This window comes from Pelmatolapia mariae, unplaced genomic scaffold (assembly GCF_036321145.2).
Source record: "Pelmatolapia mariae isolate MD_Pm_ZW unplaced genomic scaffold, Pm_UMD_F_2 NODE_ptg000662l+_length_34765_cov_1, whole genome shotgun sequence".
NCBI lineage: Eukaryota > Metazoa > Chordata > Actinopteri > Cichliformes > Cichlidae > Pelmatolapia > Pelmatolapia mariae.
The window spans coordinates 5,281-26,125 of record NW_027052343.1 but is presented as its reverse complement, the minus strand read 5'-3'; the positions used below and the strand labels follow the sequence as shown (position 1 = coordinate 26,125).

The 20,845-nt window shown below is 44.5% G+C and overlaps 1 pseudogene; it reads right to left on the bottom strand.

Annotated features, from left to right (window-relative positions):
• Positions 1-1,618: 1,618 nt before the first annotated feature.
• On the bottom strand, positions 1,619-19,110 carry LOC134623460 (ephrin type-B receptor 4b-like; annotated as a pseudogene).
• Between the last annotated feature and the right edge of the window lie 1,735 nt (positions 19,111-20,845).

Genomic DNA, 20,845 nt, shown 5'->3' with positions numbered 1-20,845 from the left:
TCTGCAGCCATAACACGGACCTGGAGAGAGCTCGGGGTCAAAGGTTGGAGTTTCTGCAGGAGTTCACAAATTGTGGCTCAACGACTAAAACCAAGAGCTGTTGTACATCATCAGAAGATGACAGCAGGACAGATGTTGTTCTCATTCGTTCCTCGTAATGAAAGCTTCAGCTCATTCTCCCCAGATGAGACAGTTTTACACCCATCACATTTACACACACTTTGTCTGTTTGAGGTTTAATTAGAGCTTGTTTCAGAGATAACGCTCATACCGAATAAAAAAAAAAATTGTGTTTTGTTATGCAGATCAGTCGGGGAAACATGACATCATCAGGCTGTTTTAAAATATTTTCTGATTAAAATCAGATTAATTGAGCCTGGTTTTATTAAATATTCACATTACTGTTCTGAGGCATCATCATATATTTAATCTAAGTGTATTCTTTGTTCTTTTTTTAAATCCACACAATATGATATAATGATTTCCCAGAGTCAGAAAGCTAAATGAGTGCACAAAGATCGTAAAAGAAATTCTGCAGGAAATAAAATTTAGTTCAAAGGAAATTAAATCTTGAGTGAAACGGGGAAAGGCCCTCTCATAAAAGTACGAGTCACCTCAGGCAGATTGTTCCAGAGCCTCTAGTCTCCAAAACGCTCCGGCCCCTTGGTCTTCAGCCGCGCCCCGAAACAGACTAAAGACATCTGCCCGAGGATTTAAAGGTATGTGCTCTTAGTGAAAGGTCAGAGCTGTAGCTCAGAGTGAGGCCATGAACGGCCTTAGAAGTAATCAATATCAAAATCGTTAAAATGATCCTGTGTGTGAAACATTTCTAAGACGACTGCATCAGTTTCAGTTAGATCAGGTAAACCAGATGCTAAGACTTGTGCTGGAGGCGTGATATGACCCAGCAGGATGAAGCTGATGGCAGAATGTAACCATGAACTGCAACCCAAAGACAAGAGTCTGTTAACCATGAAGTACCAAGGTGGCGTCATTTTGTCTGGAAGTTGTGTGCAGAGAAGTGAAGTCGAGCTTACTGCGGAGTACCTAAAACTACCCAATCACAGGGTTGGGCAGGTTAGACTACCTCTACACTCTACAGAATGATCTTCTTGTTACCTGGTTGCATGACTTGAAAGAACAACATTCAAAAACCAAAATCCCGTCTTCTAACGAGATAAACCCGCTCTAATCCAAACCCAGCCCTCTGACTCAGATGCTCTAAACTCATAATTATAACGATTCATGCCTAAACCTAACCTGTAGCTCATCTTAAAGCTGGCCCACCTAACCCTCATCTCTTTGGGTTTGATGTGCCGAGCGCCGTGTTCCTACGTTCCCATCGGGGGTTTAACCTGCTGAGCCTGGAGTGGATCTATCCCGTCTCATCTGGAGCTTAAATCAGGCCAAACCACGTTTCCTTCCCAACCCCTGTGAGCTCGAAACAACACGTCCTCTGATATCTGCGTGCTAACATATTCGTCACTGACGGTGACTCAGACGTAACACGGCTACAAAGAGGCGCCTGATTTTGGTTTTACTTCATAAATAACTGGAAACATTTGGCACAGTAAAAGTTTTCTCCTGGTTTTAACATAAAGCAGACAGACAGGCAGCAGACGTGTCATCGGGCATCTTTATTGGCCATCAGAGACTTCCCTCGCCCAGTGGACATCCTTCTTTATGACAACATCAACAACAATAAAAATATTCTCATACATTAGTGTGGACGTATAAAAGGCAGAGCTGAGTTCACAACATTCAAAATTACTCATTTAAATAAAATTTGTTTCCCAAAACAAAGCGTTTACATTTGTCTGTCCAATGAAAGTGGATCGCTGGTGGACTGCCACTGACTCAAACTCCCATCATGCAACACTGTGATTTACAGAAAGGAGGCATGACCAAAGAGGAGCTCCCTGTGTGCTGTTATTGGCCCGTTAGTGCTTTGACTGGCAGGTAATGGACCAATGAACCAGTTTATGTGATTCAGTAAAAATGCCATTACTCTGGGGTTACTCAGACTTTCAGACCATCGTGATTCAGTCCTGATTATCAGAACTCTGATGACAGAAGGTTTACTGGATGTTTCAGCCTCCAGCTGGAGGCCCACCAAAGTATGTCGGCAGCTCCTTTTGGCAGTTTCATGTTTTCATCCATCCAAAAGTCCCCACCCTATAAGTGGAGGATCTACAGCCAACAATCCCTTTTTTTTGTTCTATATTTCAGTCAGCTCTGATCTCAGAGGCCTTTTCAGTCTCGTCTGTTCCTACCAGGTTACTGCTCTCCAACACGGTGGAGGTGAGTCCAATGACAGGATACGAGACTTATCGTGTCATTTACAGATGTAGGAGAACACCTGTTATATTCGATTAACCAACAGCTCCTTTAGGAAAGCTTTGCATCCATGCATGCAAACACCTCTGCAGAAACACTGCAGTGGACAATCTCCTACAGGTCACATGATTAGTTTGGTGGTTTTAACTGGCTGATCATCATCTGCTGGAGTTACACCTGAGACGATGACCACCATGACAATAATTTAGTTTATATAAAACAAGATAGACAAATACATCTAATGAACACGGTGGCTCGGTGAGGAAGGTGATGGCAGTGTTCAGGTATTTCCTGTGACGAAGTCTGTGAAGTATCACTAACAAAGACTGCTCCTCACATTAATGAGTGTTTGGCCGGAGAACAGAAGAGACTGAAGAGGAAGGGCAAACTGCCAAATGTTGGCCTGATGGTTAATGTTAGTGTTGTAAAAGTGGAAGAGCTGGTTTGTGGGCCGCTGTTAAACATTTATGTAGTGAGGCAGACACACAGTCTCGCTCCAGTGGGCAGATGTGATCTTTGGTCCTGAACCTGGATCATCTCACTCGCCTCCGTGAAAGCTAAGGCAGATTGTTTTTATACGTTTCTCTTTAGAAAATGAAAATGACGTTTCGCCTGAAATGTAGGTCTACTATAAAAACTCTGATCTCCTGCTTTGTGTAAAAATACGATCAAATATCAGGTACAAAAAAAAAAGTGCTACGATACAAAACCATCAATAGTTCACGATTAAACAGTTAAAGATTTCTGCTGTAGTCCTCAAACTTAGTCCTCGTGTCCAACACTGAAGCTTTGAATGGCTTTTCACTTCCTGTGAAAAATGGTCTTAAAAACATTAAACCTGCAGTGGCTTCATCCCAACACGTGAAAGTGAAAGGCTAATAAATGACAGTCATGTACGGACAGTTCATACGTTTAGGCCACAGTTATGGGGAGCTGAGTCTATAAAGGGGATATCATTTAGATGATGGATCCCTTACAGCTGGAAACCTCTGAGGACAAAATACACTTGAGTACGTTCACAACACAGAAACCCACTACAGGTGGGCTTCGATCGTTTGTAGGCACCAAAAACAGTTTAAAAACTTTCAGTCTGATTGAGAAAACTACCGTGTGTACAGTTAAATACTCCCACAAGACTTCCCTTAATCCAGAGAATTTCAGCACCTGAAGAATCACATTTGGAAAAGTTCTGGTTTGAGCAGGGACCGAACATTCCCAAAGACTTCCTTGAAAAGGACACCAGTGTTTTCTGAGGCAAACCCAGAATATTCCTCACAGATTACAAACAGTATGATGCTGAAACTTTACTAGAACATACCGACAGGTCACATCATGAATCCCTTCAGATGGTCCTGAACTCTGGTGTGGAAATAATCCACTGAGAGGGAGATTACCGACCGGTGCGTTTGGAATTCCTGTGACATTTCCTCCCACATGTCCCACATCCCAAGATGTCCTTCAGAAACACATAAGTTCAGATTCCTATTGGTGCTTGAAGAAAATCTACCAAGCTGAAATTTCACTCAAAACACCGTCCACGTCACCATAAAACCCGTTCGGCTCATTTTAAAAGGCTCTCAGGTCTGTGCAGTCACAGTGGCAGCATCCTGCAAAGGGTTTGTTTCTTCTACAGGAAGTACAAAAGAAAGTATCCTGTTTGTGTTTCCAACAGAAAGCAGAATTTAGTCATTTTCTGCCTGTAATTTTTCACTCTTGATGTTTCTTCAGTGGAAAATCCTCCTGCCCTGGAAATCCAGCCATCAAACAGGCTGGGAAGGCATCAAACCTATGCTCCCAGCAAGGGGCGGAGCTTAGTCTTTACAGTGGAGGAACATCCAATCAGAAGAGTCCACATAAGGAATAGTTTCCAAAGTGTTCCAACAGCCTTTCTGTGCTGGATGCTGATTGGCTGATTTCTCTGAGCGCCGCTGTTCAGAGTAGAATTAAAAACCGAGCAGTGACCTCGGGATGATGGCGAGCAGAGCGTTTGACTTCCTGAGCTGCTGTTGTGGTTCAGCGAGACGAGGCAATAGAAATCCCGAGGTTCAACAAGCCCATCAAAGAATGGTCATCTCATTTCTTTGTTCTGATTGGTTCAAACTACTCATCAGTTAGTGTTTCAGGCTGTAAAGCGTTCCCATTGGTCAGAGCTACAGGCTGGATCGGGTACAACAGTGGACAGTGTCAGGGTCATTTTGAGTATTGTGCTGTGACCAGGCTGTGATTGGTCAGTAGAGCATGGTGGGTGGAGCTTTGTGTATCCTGAGCGTCTGGATGGAAGAGAGTATTTTCTTCTGGTGCCCGGCGAGGGTCACGCCCACTCTGAGGAGGTCTCTATGGAAACAGAAAGAGAGCGATGCAAATAAATAAATAAAAATGTAGAGCTCTGTTTCCCTGAGTGTTGACTGGCAGGCAGCCAATCACAGAAACAATAAGTGTCTTACTCAGTGTCGAGCTGTGAGACGATGTCCAGGTTGGTGAATCCGGCCTGCAGGAAGCTCTGCTCGTATCGCTCCATCTTTATGGCTCGGAGCCACTCGGAGACCGAACCGCAGGCCGACAGAGGAGGGGGGACTCGCTGGTCCAACAGAGGATGGGACAGGCTGAAAGGACAGGACAGATGTGAACGATGAGATTCCTCAATGAGTTATTATTAGAGCAGCGTGTTCAGACCTGCAGGCTATAAAATATGTGGCATGAATATGTGAGCATGAGATTTATTCTCCTGTTCTGTTATGGTTGAGGTTAAAATAAGCAGAGCATGCTGGCTTCAAGCCACGAAACCCTTAAAATGACATGTAGGTCTTAAGTATAGCTGCTAAGGTTTACATTTTAACTCCTTTTTTGTTTTTTAGTCTTAAAATCAAAGACGTGTAATTCAGTATAAATTCACATAAAGAAGAAAGTTTTCCCAGGAGCTGCTGTGTTTGGGATCATTGTTCATGACCCAGCTTTAGCTGTCAGACAGACTCTAGAGCTCATGGTCAACTTGGTTGTCTCCAACCATGATGGTGTATTTTACACTTCCAGGCTGGGACATTGTTCCTGAAGTCTTCTGAGTTTTTCTCAGATGGTTTCCAAACCTGTCTATTCTCTTCAGAGAGAGACCTCCTCCTGTCAGCTCTTTCAAACGAGCCTCACATTTTCAGTCCTGATATAAATGCACAGTCTGAGATTAATTTGCTGTGACGATGGACTTTGAATTATTTGGAAATGTTATCGGAATGCTTTGGACCAACAAACGGCTGAAACGTCTGCTTTTATAAGGCGCCCTTACTTAATGATGATCAGTTAATCAATTAATCACACAGGAGAAGATAGACTAGAGTCATGTGAAAACTTTTGTGTTCATGTGACAGAAATGTTAGCATGTTGTATCCAAGCACATGACTTTACGTTGAAGATCAGGAACGATCGTGTCACACAGCAGGATAAAATCATCCCTGCTGGTTTCCACCACACAGTCACACCCAGTCTTATGGGTTTATGGTATTAAATTATATTCTTTACAGTGTTGCATCACTGCTTCAACGTGCTAACTTATTATACTGGAGACTTGTCCTGCTTTTATTTTGAAAGTTCAGTCCCTGCTAACCACCTATACCCGAGGTTTCCTGTTTTCCGATTTCTCTCGGCAGATTGGCCAGCTACTGTGTTCGGATGGACTCGGCTCCACCTCTTGGACTCAGGTGGAGGTCCTCGTCCTGCTATGGAGGGTTGCTCTCATGTGTGTTCAAAACAACCTGAAATCCGTGCCAGGCAACGCGAACAGTGCCAAATACGTGTTCGTGCAAGTGAAAATATGTCCACTTTGGCAAAGAGAGAAAAAATAGTTTCACGCTGTGTCACAGGAGCCTCGCACTGAGATTCTCCCATCGCTTTACTCCTCCTCTGCCCTTTGGCAAATATTTGTGAATTTCCAAAAAACCCCAGCAACTGAACTCGTACACGTAAGGCGAGCTGAAACTTAACTTCCTGTTTGGTCTGCACACAGCTTAACCAGAACCTGAAAGACCCACAGTGAGCTCCCTGAGGCCGCGGAGCAGAACAAAGAGCGGCTGCTCCACCCGTGGTACTGCTTTACTATCTGCTGCTAACAAACTACAGGAACTAATTAAAGGTGGGATTTATTCCTCTCAGAAAGCACAAACATGCACGTCCCCTCTGCTCTCGCCATTAAAACAATCTCATTCTTATCTGACTCTGTCTCCATCCTCCTCCTCGTGTCTCTGATTTTCCTTCACTGAAAGAGGAGGCGGACAGTCGGGAGGACATGGCTTCATTTGGAGTTTTAATCCAGGAATGTGCACCTGCTTGTGTAAACAGCTGTCAATCACACAGCTGGCTGCCCCACATTCCTTTGTCTCCCTGCCACACTCTGACCTTTGACCCCGAACCCACCAGCTGGTGCCTGAATGACATTCCACGGCTCCAGCCCCCTCCCCTTCTCCTTCATCGAGCCTCACCTCTGTGCCTCTGGGTGAGTCACTTTCAGGGAGGTGGGATTTCGGATCAGCCTGTCGAGGGACGCCACCACGTCGCAGAACCTCGGCCGTTGGCTCGCTCCTTCTGCCAGCAGTCCAGCATGAGCGCGTGCAGGGAGGCGGGGCACTCCGGCGGCGGGGGAAGCCTGTAATCCTGCTCGATGGCGTTTATCACCTGACGAAGCAGAAGCGTGAGAGGCAATGAGCACTCTGTCATTCTGATGTTACGGCTTTTTTAACCATCAGCTTTGGACACATTTGCTGGAATAATTTCAGCTTTTTTTATTGCAAATGAGCGCTAATGATTCGATTGTATAGTTTCATGTCCAAGAACTTCCAAACAATCAAGTTTTAAATGTATAGCTTTTTTCCTTACATCCTGGTTGCTCATGTCCCAGTACGGTCGCTCCCCGTATGACATCACTTCCCACATGACAATCCCGTAACTCCATGTGTCACTGGCTGAAGTGAACTTCCTGCAATCAGACAGTAAATTCATCAAATTATTATCTACAAAACACTATAATAACAATAAGAAGAGGCAGACTTTATCCACTACGCCAGCCTGCAGTACTGGCACTCACCTGTACGCGATGGCTTCAGGAGCCGTCCACCGAATGGGAATCTTGCCGCCCTAAAAAACAAGACTGGATCAGTCAGGTAATAACCAAATTTCACAATAAAAGCACCCAGGTAATGCAGGGAAAACTTTCAACTGATCCTGTTCATATAGAGCTCAACAACAGAGGACCAAGACCAGAACCCTGAGGATCTCCATCAGAACCAAAACAGAGCTGAAAGACCAACCAGACAGACGTGACTGATGATGAAGGTCTTAAAGAAAACATTCATCATCTACTGATGAATAAAAGACTTTCTTCCTGTTAAGAGCTGTCATGATCTGAGACAAAACTCAACTTGTAGCAACAACATGCGAGTTATTAAAGCGAGACACCAAAGACACAACTGGCTTATTTTTTGTCTTTCATGTCTTTAAAGTGGATGCTAATCAGTTCCAGCTCCATCATTTTATTAATGGACTCCACTAGAGCAGCTCTGCATGATTCACAGTTCAAAGTAAACCTTTATCTGAAACCTTGATGCAGTCCCCCAGTCTATCCTCTGTCTCAAAGAGCCTGTTTCATCTTCTTTCCTTTAAGCCAACTGATTGGCTGTCCCTTACAGCAGATGGGTGTGGCCTTTGTGTCTGAGATAAGGATATCAGAAATCATAAAGAGACAGACTGTGACAGTTACTCACCAGAGAGCTGGTGTACGTCGGGTCTGACGAGTTTTCAGTCAGAAACCTGCTCAGGCCAAAATCTGACACCTGAAAAAACACAAAACCACAACTGTCAGATCTGTTTAGATTAGTCGAGCGGACAGGTGTGCAGGGCCACACCCTCACCTTACAGACCAGGTTGGAGTTCACCAAGATGTTACGAGCCGCCAGGTCTCTATGGACGTAGCTCATTTCAGACAGATACTTCATTCCTGCTGCAATGCCGCGCAGCATCCCCACCAGCTGGATGGTGGTAAACTGGCCATCATTCATCTGAAAACAGACAGGTAGAGGGTCAGACAGGTAGAAGGTCAGACAGGTAGAGGGTCAGACAGGTAGAAGGTCAGACAGGTAGAAGGTCAGACAGGTTTACTGATCTGTGACTGTCCCCCCTCTCACCCTCAGGAAGCTGTCGAGCGCCCCGTTCTCCATGAACTCGGTGAGGATCATGACGGGACAGGAAGTGGTGATGACTCCCTCCAGGTGGATGATGTTAGGGTGCTGGAACTGTCCCATGATGGACGCCTCCGACAGGAAGTCCCGCCTCTGCTTTTCCGTGTAGCCACCCTTCAGAGTCTTAATGGCCACGTAGTTCTCCTTCCTGCCCGGGATCCTCAGCCGACCACGACACACCTCGCCAAACTCACCTGTACAGGTACACACCACAGGTTACATTAATTTTACAATAGTTACAATTCAAATGGAAGAACACACCTGTCCAGACTCACCTGGGCAGGTGGATCACCTGTATTTCACTGGGGATAATTTATTCAAATTTAATCCCAACATTAATGATAAAACTGCCACATGAAAAGATTTCAGATATACTGAACACAACACTGCCTGTGCACCTGTCCTCACCTGATTCAGGAAATGGGAAGGTAACACCGAGGTTGTGTTATTATTATTAAAAAACAATCACATGGGCAGGTGACGAAAGATTAAGTAGTAACATTGACTATGGTTATGATAGCAAATGTAAAAATAAACGGTCATACACCAGCCCAGGTGTATCCGGCCGAGTCATAACAACATTGTAATGACTCACAGGACCATCAGCTGACGTTCCACAGGTGTATTTTCCCAGGTGTTTGTTTTCCTTCAGGCTTATTGTCATAGAAATATCTAATATGAGAAAAGAAAAGCCACCTGGCCAAATTCACCTCCACCTGTAGGCTAGAGGACTACAGCCTCATATCTCGTTTTCTCTAATAGGTAAAGGTAAGAAAAGCTGGAGGAGGTTTGAGGGGATGCTGGCCAATCAGACAGAGCGGGGTCACGGGAAATGAGAGGGTGGAGGTGGAGCTTAAAGTGAGTGTAAAAAGGTTCAGGTTGATGTAAATCTGGAGGTGCAGAGATCGGCTGACAGCAGAGCCCCAGAATCCAAACACACACTCTAACGTGAGAGCAGACCAAGTCCACGTTGGCTGGAAGCGACAAAGTTTCCCTAAGTGGAGGCAGATCTTTGCGTTCTTTGAAGACGGAAACAGTAGAGGACCCACAGCAGAACCCTGAGGGACTCCACGTGTCAGAGCAACTAATGAGGTCACACGGTCACCTGAAAACAGCCAATCGCAGCAGGGCCAAACCCTCGACGCCGCGCAGCCCCATATCTACTCAATAAAGAGGACTCGTGTTATTGATACTGGAGGGGTGTAATGTTCCTTTAAGGCTCATTAGCACATACCAGCACTTCAACACCTCCCTCAGCACTCACACACATGTGGCCTGCGTGTGTGTCTGAGCGCGCTCGCCAGCCGGCGGTGAAAAGTTTGCACCCTTGTTTCCGCAGCAACCGCTATCCAGTTACATCTCACCAATGTCATCACTGAGAGCACTACTGTTACAGTAGCTGCACACACACACTCAATCAATCACACTCTCACACACTCACGCACAAACGCGCACGTGTCGTGTTTACTTTTAATAAAACAGGGTTCATGACGGAGAACAAATGACATCTGATGTTTTCTTTTAGTGCGAACACAGCTTCGCCTCATCATGGGAAAGTTAATGTTCCGCTCTCGAAGGGGTCAAAGGTCACAAACACATCTGGAAGACTTTACAAAATAAAAGTCCTATTAAGACCCAGAAGTTTGTTTTGGCTTTTCAGAAACAACACAAGATATTTGGGCTTTTTGTTGTTGTGCTGCTGCCTCCGTGCAGACTCCCTAACAAAGCTCCTAACAAAGCTCCGGAGGTGAACAACATCCAAAAACGCTTCCAGATCCCAGAGAAATTCCTCAAGATTCCCAAAATATACCCCACCACATCCACTAATAATGTGTTCCTGAATCTTTAATGATTTACTTATTACAATAATCACGAAACCATTCAAAGGTTTCTAGCATTCCCAAAAAGGCTGACATCTCTAAAACTTTTAACTGCACAAATGTTCCTTCAAAAGGTTCCTGGAGTCATAAAAACACTCCTTGAGCGTTCCCAGTTTCTTTTAAAATACCCTAAATGGTCTGATTGATGAGAATTTCTTCAAAAACTTTAATGGTTCCTAAAAAGTTTTTTTTAAGTCCTCTGATGGCCTTTCCTGGAGTTTGACCGTGACAGAAGTTTACACCACGCAGACACACAGGTGTGGGTTACCTGCTCCGATGACTTCTTCGATCTTAACGAAGGAGGCGTCGATCTCTTTGGCGAACTCCCTCACGGCCTCATTTGGGTCCTCGTAGGTAAACGGGTCGATGTAAACCTTCATCGCTATAAAAACAGCACAATCATCATCGTCAGTCAACCACGTTCATTTAAAACTGTTTGTATCAGACTGGCTCATTGGCCGAGAAGTAACTCTGTCTCTGATTGGCTGTCAGACTCACTCTGTCCCATTTGGTAGTGCCCACTCTTGTCGCGGATGTGCGCGCTCCTCTTCCTCCTGCTGATGGACAGACAGACAGACAGGTACAGATGGCTGTTTAGATTCAGAGCAGCTGTGGGATTCTGGTTTCCTCAGGAGACACACACACATCCTTTGTTCTGTCGCTCTCTCAGGAATGTGATTATCTCGCCGTATCTTGCCATCGCTCTCACAGTGTCGAGTTTCTCCATCTTAATATAGTCGACATGTCCCACCCTGCTCTGTGTGTGTGTGAACCTGAGGTCAGTGTGTTCTATTGTTCTGCTGAGGGGAGCAGGGAGGGTGCATCCTGGACACACACACGCACTCACCGGTAGCAGAACACGCCAACTATGGCCGCCACAGCGAGCACCAGTATCCCCAAAGAGGCCGAGACTCCAGTCACCATCAGCTGGGACACACCTACCCAGGAAACAAACACACAGGAGTGAATCTCAGTGTTTTCACTTCTCAGACTTTAAAGAAAATGGAATAGCATGCGACCTCGTACCGTCAGGCAGCGTGTTGAAGCCGGTCTCGGCACCGAATGAGCCGTAACCGGCCTGAGAGCGAGCACGGACCTGCACCCGGTATCTCGTCGCCCGCTGCAGCCCGTTTAGCACCAGAGAAGAAGACCTGCTGAACACGTACTGCCACTCTACCGACTCCTCACCATCCTGATAAGGACACGTTAGAGTTAGCATTAGAGTAACACAGGAGTCCTAGTAACATGTAATAACAACAGTCCTCACAGGACACAAAAACCAACGTATCTAATTTGCGCTTATACTGTGTGTGTGTGTGTGTGTGTGTGTGTGTGTGTGTGTGTGTGTGTAAGTTAACATATGCAGACATACATTCACTCAGCTCCAGCACACAACCAAACCCAGTTCTACAAAGATAAAATCCTGCTAAAACCAGACGGAATTTTTTTACAAAGAAGTAACGCTCTTGGAATTTTAGATATATTTTATAAACACACACACACTAAAAGACAAAGACAGAACGTAAAAAAGGCAGACTTTGGTTTGAAGTTCACATGGACACAGGGCCCAGGTTAACTTCAGGGTTAACTTAGCATAGAGGTCCTAGTAATGCACGTTAATGAGGGTCCTCGCAACACAGAAAAACCAGCATGTGTGTATACCTCAGGGCTGTAGCGGAGCTCGTAGTCCAGGATCTTGTACTGGTTGTGCACAACTGGGACACTCCACTCTAAAGACAGACTGCTCTCTGAGGCCTCCACCCTCCTCAGACCAGATACTGGAGGAGGAACTACAGAAACACAGACCATTAATCACTGATCAATAGGTTTGTGTGTATGAAAAAATTCTGGGTAATTTAGTGTGTATCTGTACCATCTCTGCTGGTGGTGATGTTGAGCTTGCTGGAGGCCGGCTCTGAGTGACTGAGTGCAGACACGCCATTTAGCGACTGGATGGTGAAGATGTACTTTGTTTGAGGGCGGAGCCCCCAGACGACGACACGCCGCTGGGTCAGTCCGTTCTGTGCCGGCCGGTAAAGAACGCTGTCACCACATGGGAAGCAGGAAGTGACCTGAAGAGGAGAAAGAAGAAAAGGGGCAGAGTCAGATCTGACAGCTCAGACTGGTTCTAATGGTGACAGAGGTGGCGGTGGCGTACCTTGGTGGCAGTGGCGGGCCCGCAGCTGGAGCACAGGACTCTGTAGGTCAGGTCTTGTCGTCCTCCGCGGTCCAGCGGCTCGCTCCACTCCAACGTCACCATAGTGTCGTTGAGCTGACTCACCGGGGACCGAGGGGCCGAGGGAGGCTCTGTGGAGGTCAAAGGTCACAGGTCAGTGCCTGCTGAGTATCACCTGTGGGACACTCAACATCATCTACATTTTTTTCCCTGAGCGGCAACTCTCAGGCAGGCTGATTTATACGGGATACCTGAGAGTCAGGCGGCCTGTTTTCATTCCTGCGTAATGAGTTTTTCTTCTTTGTCTGCAGACTGATGGAGGAGCTGAGAGATAAGAACTTCCTGCCTCCACACAAACATCAGAGTAACCTGAGACCTGTCTGAGTGTGTGTGTGTGTGTGTGTGTGCAGTCTTTACCTGTAAGACCTCGACATTACACACACACAGACACACACAAAGAGGTAATGAGCCTATTAATTTGCCTAATTGCTGTTGCCTGAGGGGATGTAGTTAAAGGGGTGGGTCGGGGTACTTAAAGAGGCGTGGAGGCTTGTTGGCAAAGAGCTCTGTGTGTGTGTGTGTGTGTGTGTGTGTGTGTGTGTGTGTGTGTGTGTGTGTGTGTGTTTGTGTTCCAGAGTTTAAACAGAGTTTAAAGTGGTCTCCAGATTATTTAATAACAAATTACATCACGTCAGTCTGTGGAGACTAGAGACGCGGTCCTAGTGAAAGACACTGTCCAGCTGCATGATGGGAAATGTAGGACAAAAGGTTTCAGTGTTGTCAGAAATTAAAATAATAAAGAAAAATAAATGAAAAGCAGAGGGACTTACGTGTGCAGGCAGTGTGTGGCGGGTCCGAGTCGGCTCGATAGAAACCAGAGTGACACGGGCAGTAGGCGGAGCCTGGGATTCTTGTGTTGCTATTGGCTGGACAGGAGCTGCAGCCAACAGGTCCTGACTCGGCTTTAAAATGACCGGACGGACAGGCTGGAGACAAAGGCATGTTTAGAATTAGCATCCACCTCTAAAAACGCACACACATATGGGTTTGTCCACCTTCACCATCAGCCCGAACCCACATGTGAACACCACATCAGATCTCCAGAAGTGCTACAAAAACCACAGTTCCTCTATTATCCACTAGGGGCTCCAGCAGCGTGCCAGTGCTCATAGACTTCCATGTTAAAAATTTCAACTCTACAACATGTTTACAACCTGATATAAAAAATAACAAAATTCAGTTACACACAGAAGGACGTGTTGTGGTTTAATGAGTCAGGCCTATATTAACAATAGACCAGGTATAATAATAGAGTGCAGAAAACAGCGGCGTGTTTAAGTAAAAAAACATGATTACACATGTATAATAAGCCTCTGAAGGTATGACCTGAAGCGTTTTACATCCAAATAACTGTTTCAAGCTCAGATAAATGTGAGTTACAGAAACCAGAGCTGACATCACAGAGTGTTTTCTCACAGGTGGTGGAGTTCCACAGGGCTCTATTATTGGTCCTCTACTTTTTAATTAAGTTTCATTATATTCTGTTTGTAAATGCACTGGATGTTTATTACTTCATCTATAGGGGGGGTCTACTCTTTTTGTACCGCACCTGTTTAAACTGGTTAGGCTTGAAAAAAAAAAAAAAAAAAAGGATTAAAGTTTAAATTATTAGTGATGTGGGCTCTATGGCTGGCAGGCAGCCTGAACTGGACCTCTGGACTGTATTTGTGCTGTTGGAGCCTTTTGGAGCATTTCTAATACAATTATCTGACCAATAATAAACTGCTGTGAGGTTAATTGGACTAACACGAAGCCGGGCTCCATTTTTGTGTGAAATTCCAGGATTTTATTTGGATGTGACAGCAGCCAAATCGCAAATATTATACAAACATTATTTTAAATCAATAAAATGTAGTTACACTGCTTTGCAGTTGCATTTTTAAAAATCTTTTAGTAATAATTAGTTCTACAAATTGTAAAAACATTGAATGTGATCTGTTGTCTGAACATAACCAGTCTGAGTCAGTCAGAGAAGATTTGACCTGTTGTACTGTTAATCAGAGCTCACACAGGCTGTTGCCTCCTGGCCTCAGGCTCTAACATGGGAGCCAAAGTCGAGGCTTCAGAACAATGGGACTAAAACCAACAATGAAGGTATCAGGCGTGCCAGCGAGTCCCAACTAAAGCAAATGTTCCACTTAAACATGACAGTGAACCTCTAAGCAGTAAAAGCAGCTCAGTGTGTCCAAAAACAGCTAAAACCCGTCAGTGGTCATCCCTGAAAGTGATCAAACAGTCCCAAAGAAACACACCGGCCTCTCCTGCTCATGTACACTCCAGCAAACAGATGTTTATGAACATCTGGAGCCTTTTATTAGAAATGAAACATATTTGTGACGTAGAGGTAGATTCATGTGTAAATTTCTGTCACTCCAACATAAACACAAGACTGAGGTTTAAAAATGGTTGGAAACTAAAAATGGTGAGTTCATTTAGAGAAAATATTAAAGAATGAACACATGATTATGTTAAAAAAAAGCAAAGAGTAGAGAGCGAAAGCTGGAGGCAGAGAGGTTTGGCTCTCTGTGGGTTTAGCGGCCTGGAATGTGAGTAATTCTCAGAGTTGGGATCAGGAACACCGCAGAGGGATGAAGGGATGAAGGGAGGAGTGCAGCCTCACAGACAATAAGAGACAGGAAGTGACCTTGGCTTCAACAGGATGTGGAAAGTGCTGCCATGATGTCATCACTGGCCTCCCCTGCCAAGCGCGAGTGTAAGCATACACACACACACACACGCATACACTCTGCTTAAGCAGCACTAGTTAACCTCTGACCTCTTCACTCAGCCTGGGTCTTGCCCCTCCCCCCTCCCTCAGAAGCAGAGGCAAGCAGAGGCCGTCGTCGCTTCTGCTGTCGCCGCTTCTGCTGTCGCCGCTGCAGCGCTTCCCGCTTGCAGTCAGCTGACCTTTGACCTCACACAGAATAACAGGAAACTTGGACAACCAAGCCGTCTGTGGCCTGCATCGACCTCGCTCTGCTTTCATCCCGCAGCAATGGCGGAGAGGAGAGGAAGCGTGGAAACAGGACGGAAACGTGCGGCGAGCGCGGAGGCAGGACGGACTCTGATTACAGCGTATTTCCTCCAGAGAAACACCACAGCAGCTGCTCCTGCAGTTTACCCACAACCCCTCTCATTTACTCATTAAAGTAAACAGCTGCACACGACTTCAACGACAGCTCAATAATAACTTTCTCCTTCAGGGCTCCACCATCCCCCACACCGCCAGTCTTATTCTGAAAGGACGCCTGAGCGGCGTGAAGGAGCCAGCACGGCGTGAGATTCCCCGAATACTTTAACAACAATTTATCAAAGCGCCTGCCATAACACAACTATTTTAGAAATCTCCTAAAACTTTCAACTTTAAAACTAAAAGTAACAGAATTCCTGTTTTTATTCCCAAACCTGAGTCGGCACACTGGACTCAACTACGCTTGAAAAGTAAATAAGCGTAACATCTCAATGAAAAATAATCACGTGCCTTACTGTTTTCATCTTCTTTGTAAAACAGCTCAAGTAAAGCTTCATGAATAACAGCATGAATCATATTTCGTTTGCACAGACTGTGATTTTAGTCATTGTGCAGCAGTTTGTGACTCTGTGTGTGAAAAGTGGATTATAAACAAACTTACTGTAAGAAGCTGAACACTTGTTGACACAGCCACTCCTCTACTGTGACCCACACTGTTTCCTGTTATTTACTTAACAATAGTTACTATAGTTACTGTTATCAGTGTCCTAAGTGTGCCAATGACTGTTTTTTAACAAATCTGTATTAAACATTGAAACCGGAATTTCAGAATAGAATCATATCAGAAAAATTATCATTTCTTTTCTGTAATCTCAGTGAAAGTTTCCTACATATTTTCTTTTTTTTTGTCACAATAACAACTCAATGTTAGATCTTATTTTCATTATATTCAGTTCAAACACAACAAATGTTTTTATAACATTAAATTAATTCTACATGTTTCTTAATTAAAGGACTGACTTCAACATTTGACTCGTTATAACTTTAAAACATTTTCATTTTTTGGATGTTTTTCATAAAAATATTCCTTTTACACTTTTAAATACTGGACTCACTTTTCCACTAATTTTGGATTGTTCTTTAATAAATACAATTTTCCCCTTCTTTTCATTTGTTTTAGAAATTCAATTGAATTTCATATAAAAACATAACAGCTTTTTTTTAATCACCTTGATGAACTGAGACATTAATTTATTTGTAACTGTTGACAGAGTTATTTTTCAACATTTGCAAGTTTTAATAAAACTGCTGATTTGCTGAAACACTAAATATATAAATACACAATAGATTTGTCTGTTTCATTTTTTGTTATAATATTAAACACAAACTTTATTGTAAACTCTATCAACACCATTTTACTTTTTTCTTCAAAACCTTTTGTAATTTAAGTAATTTAAGTTCTGTATTGTAACTTTTTTGACTTAAAACATGACTTTAATAAGATTTGTAGGACTTTCCTAATATTGTATCACAGTCAGACACATACCAAAATATAAACAATTAAAGCTTTTCCAAAATTTTTTATTTCAGATTGTTTGTCTATAAATCTTTGACTTTTTGACTCTTTTTAATCTTAAGATCAGTTTTCTTGCCATTCTAACTTTAATAACAACCAAAAATAAAAACATTTACAAAATGTTTTCCTTAAAAACACAAAACATTAAAAAAATGTAATTTTTGGCAGCAGTGATGTCTATTGTCAAACAATTGCCGTCTTATTGTGGAAATCTTAGCGTAGCCTCTGAGACCGGCTTCCTCTGATGCCTGTGTTGATTACAGAAACAGTAATCCTTGTTTACTGATACGTTTCAGGAATCCTCTTACACGGCGTAAGACAACGACTGTAATCTGGTTATAATCTGGTTACATGTAAACAAACTTTGTGATCTGAGCTCATGGTGGGAAAGAGAAACACTTTCCTATGCTTCCATTTCCCTCAGATTTAAAGTGTTTACTGAGTAAAGCTGTAACACTGAGAGTAATCTGATTACTGCTGAGTTTTATCCTGCTTTGCTTTGGGGCCCCTGCTCTCCTGCTTGCTCTTGCCGGCTTCTTTCTCTCACACTGTCAACACATCGCTCTCTCTCCCTCTAATCGCCTCCAGCTTCTCCTCTCTGTTTACTCGGACTCGCAGTTCTGACCACGAAGAATTTTAAGTGCTGATAATGAAGCGGCGCACAGGAGAAGCTTTTACTTTGTAAAACAAATGATGGTCGGAGCTGTTAGTGAGTTCAAGTCTTGACGGTGAACCCGAGGTCTCGGCTCAGGCCTTCGAATGTGCCAGATTCATTCGTTCCATCTAAATGATGACGCTTTTACTTTGAAAACTAATAGGAGGTCTTTTGTTTTATAGACTGCACTCTCACCTCGACAGCGTACGTCGGTCTCTCCTGCTTCGTATCCAGGACGACAGGCGCAGCTGGACGTCGGCTGCCCTACCCACTCCCCGTCTTCACCACAAAGCATGCTGGGAGGTTGTGACTGCTCGCCAGGTGGCGTTACGGCATTCTCCACGCACACACCCTGAGCCTGCAGCAGAATATCAAAATAAAAGCTTGTAAACACAACAAACGGTGCTGCAGTTACAGTGTTTTTATTTTTAAACTCAAAGGTGAGCTTGTTATATACAAGAACACTAGACTCCACTGTTGTTATGGTTACCTGCTCCACCAGCGAGTGGGGGACGGTTTCAGGAAAAGAGGCAAAGGCGCGGCGCAGGGGCGGGCACTTCCTGTAGAACACACGCACAGAGAGCAACGCCATGCAGGTGCTCTGGCTTTGGAAGGCCAGGTAAAGCCCCGCCTTACGCAGTCCCTCCAGCCGCAGCACCTTGACATTAGGGCGGCCCCTGGCGTCGCGCAGCATCAGGTTGTCGGCGGCGACTGTTGCCACTTTGATGTAAGGGTTCTCCATCCAGGCCGGGTTAGTGAGCGTGGCGTCGTCAGCGTCTGACGGGTAGTAGTACAGGTTGAAGGTCTCTTTACACGGCTGCCTCAGACTGGAACACTCCATCATGGAAAACCTGCGTCGACACGTTCAGGGCTTATATTAGTTTCTCTGGACCGCATTAATCAACATCAAATAACCTGTGATGTCCACCAACCAGATCTCCACGTAGACCGTGGTCGCCGCCTTCAGAGGGATCCAGCGGGTCCTCAGCCAATAGGAAGAAGTGCTAGTGATCGTACAGATCTCATAGGTCCGCACGGTGTTTTGGTGATCGTCCCTCGAGCTCGCTTCCTCCCACTGAGAACAGAGACAGATCACAGGTGAGCTTTTCATTCTAAGCAATGTAGAGTGTTAGCTATGAGCTAACAGATTAGCTTTCTGTAGATGTGTACCTGCGAGTCATCAGCAGGGTAGCTCGTCCATCTCAGGTCAGATGTGGCCAGCTTGGTGTTCATCAGCACATCTGAAACACAGACAGCAACAGTCAGCGAAAGTCCTAAGCAATTAAAACATCCTTTAAAAACCACCCAAAGTTCTCCGACATCCCACTGCAGGTCTTCAGCAAGCTACTCAAATCTACTGAGCACTACTTTAAAAGTCCTCCACAGGCAAGTAACCACACTCTCCTCAAATACTCCAACGACATGCTTGCTTGTGCCCCTTAAAACATTCCTCAAACACCCTCCTCGAGTTTGTCAGCAACGTCCTCAAGCAGCACTGATGTCATTGGGACCTTTCGAGACTTCTTGGACCCTTTTAAACACCCCAGCAGCCTCCTAGAAGTGTTTCCAAACCTCTTAAAATAGCTGCAAATGTTATTTAAAACCTCTTAAAGTTTGCTTAAAACCTTTTAAAAGACCCTCTAAGGTCCTCAACATGCCTTCAAGTCACGAAACTCCCTATGGACCCCCACAACCTTCTAAAGATCTCGAAAAGCCTCTTAACAGTCACCCAAATGACAAACTGGTAATGTAAGAACACAAGAACCTCCTGATGGTTCTTTGAAGCCTCTTACATGTCATGTAAACTCTGATTGTTCTCAGCACCCTAATACTCGGCTAACAGTCCCTTCAGATGTGTTAAAGGTCCCTCGATTCCTCTTAAAAATAAAATATAATCTTTTAAAACCGCATAAAAGTTACCTGTAAAACTCCTCGAGGTTATCAACAAGTTCCTCAAACAGCAGCAATGCCACCTGGGAATCTTTTCAGACTCAAGAGTCCTTGGAAGCTTTTAATGATCCCAGCAGCCTCCTAGAAGTTTTTAAAAAAAAAAAAAACTCTGAAAAATGTCCTAAAAATCCCCCCAAAGTTCTCCTAAATGCTCTTCAAACCACCTGTAAAACAGTTTCTTCCAACCTTATAAAGCTTAAAACCTCCTAAAAGTCAGCCTGAAGCCTTCAAATCATCCCCACAGTCAAGGTGTATCAAAGCCTCTCAGTCCCTCAAATGTCTCCAACACACTTGTACTTAATGCAAAAACTCTTCAATTTTTGTCCCTTTGAAAACATCTCATGTGTCCAGAGGCAGCTCCTTAAAGTCATGTAAAATTTAACGGGTCTTTTTTTTTAAAATCACGTCTTTTACAACCCCATTTAAAAACACCTAGGTGTCTCTGAAACCTATAAAAATAAAAGTGTTTGGAAAACCACGTGAACTTGTGCACTCGCGTCCACAACCACTGGAAGCTCAACAAACCCCTGAAACCATCAGAACCACTCGGTGACCCCGTGACTCCTCTGCGGCATCTTTGGACAGAGAAACTCACAGAGGCCACAGACGGAGGAACAGAACCAGATCAGCTGATGGGAGTGCTCTGGTATGAGCTGTTTTAGGTTTTTCACTGGAAGTCAGCAGGTTCAGACAGAAAACCCACAGGAGGTCTTTCAGCAGCTTCAATCAGGGAAAGTAAAAACACAGACGGTCAACACAACACAAGGGTTTCTTTCTCCCTCTGTGTGTCTCTGTGGAGGAAGGAGGACAGGTGAAGAAGACCAGGCTACACACACACACACACACACACATTCGAAGCATGCCTGCACATGTGTAATATCTGCCGTGAGTGATGGTGTGTAATCAGCGTTGGAGGAGAGAGGCTCAGGAGGCTTAACCCTGACACACACGGTGAAAAATGCAGACGTTTCTCACACTTCTCCCCTCTTCTTAAGCCTCTTAGACCTCCACAACCACCATAC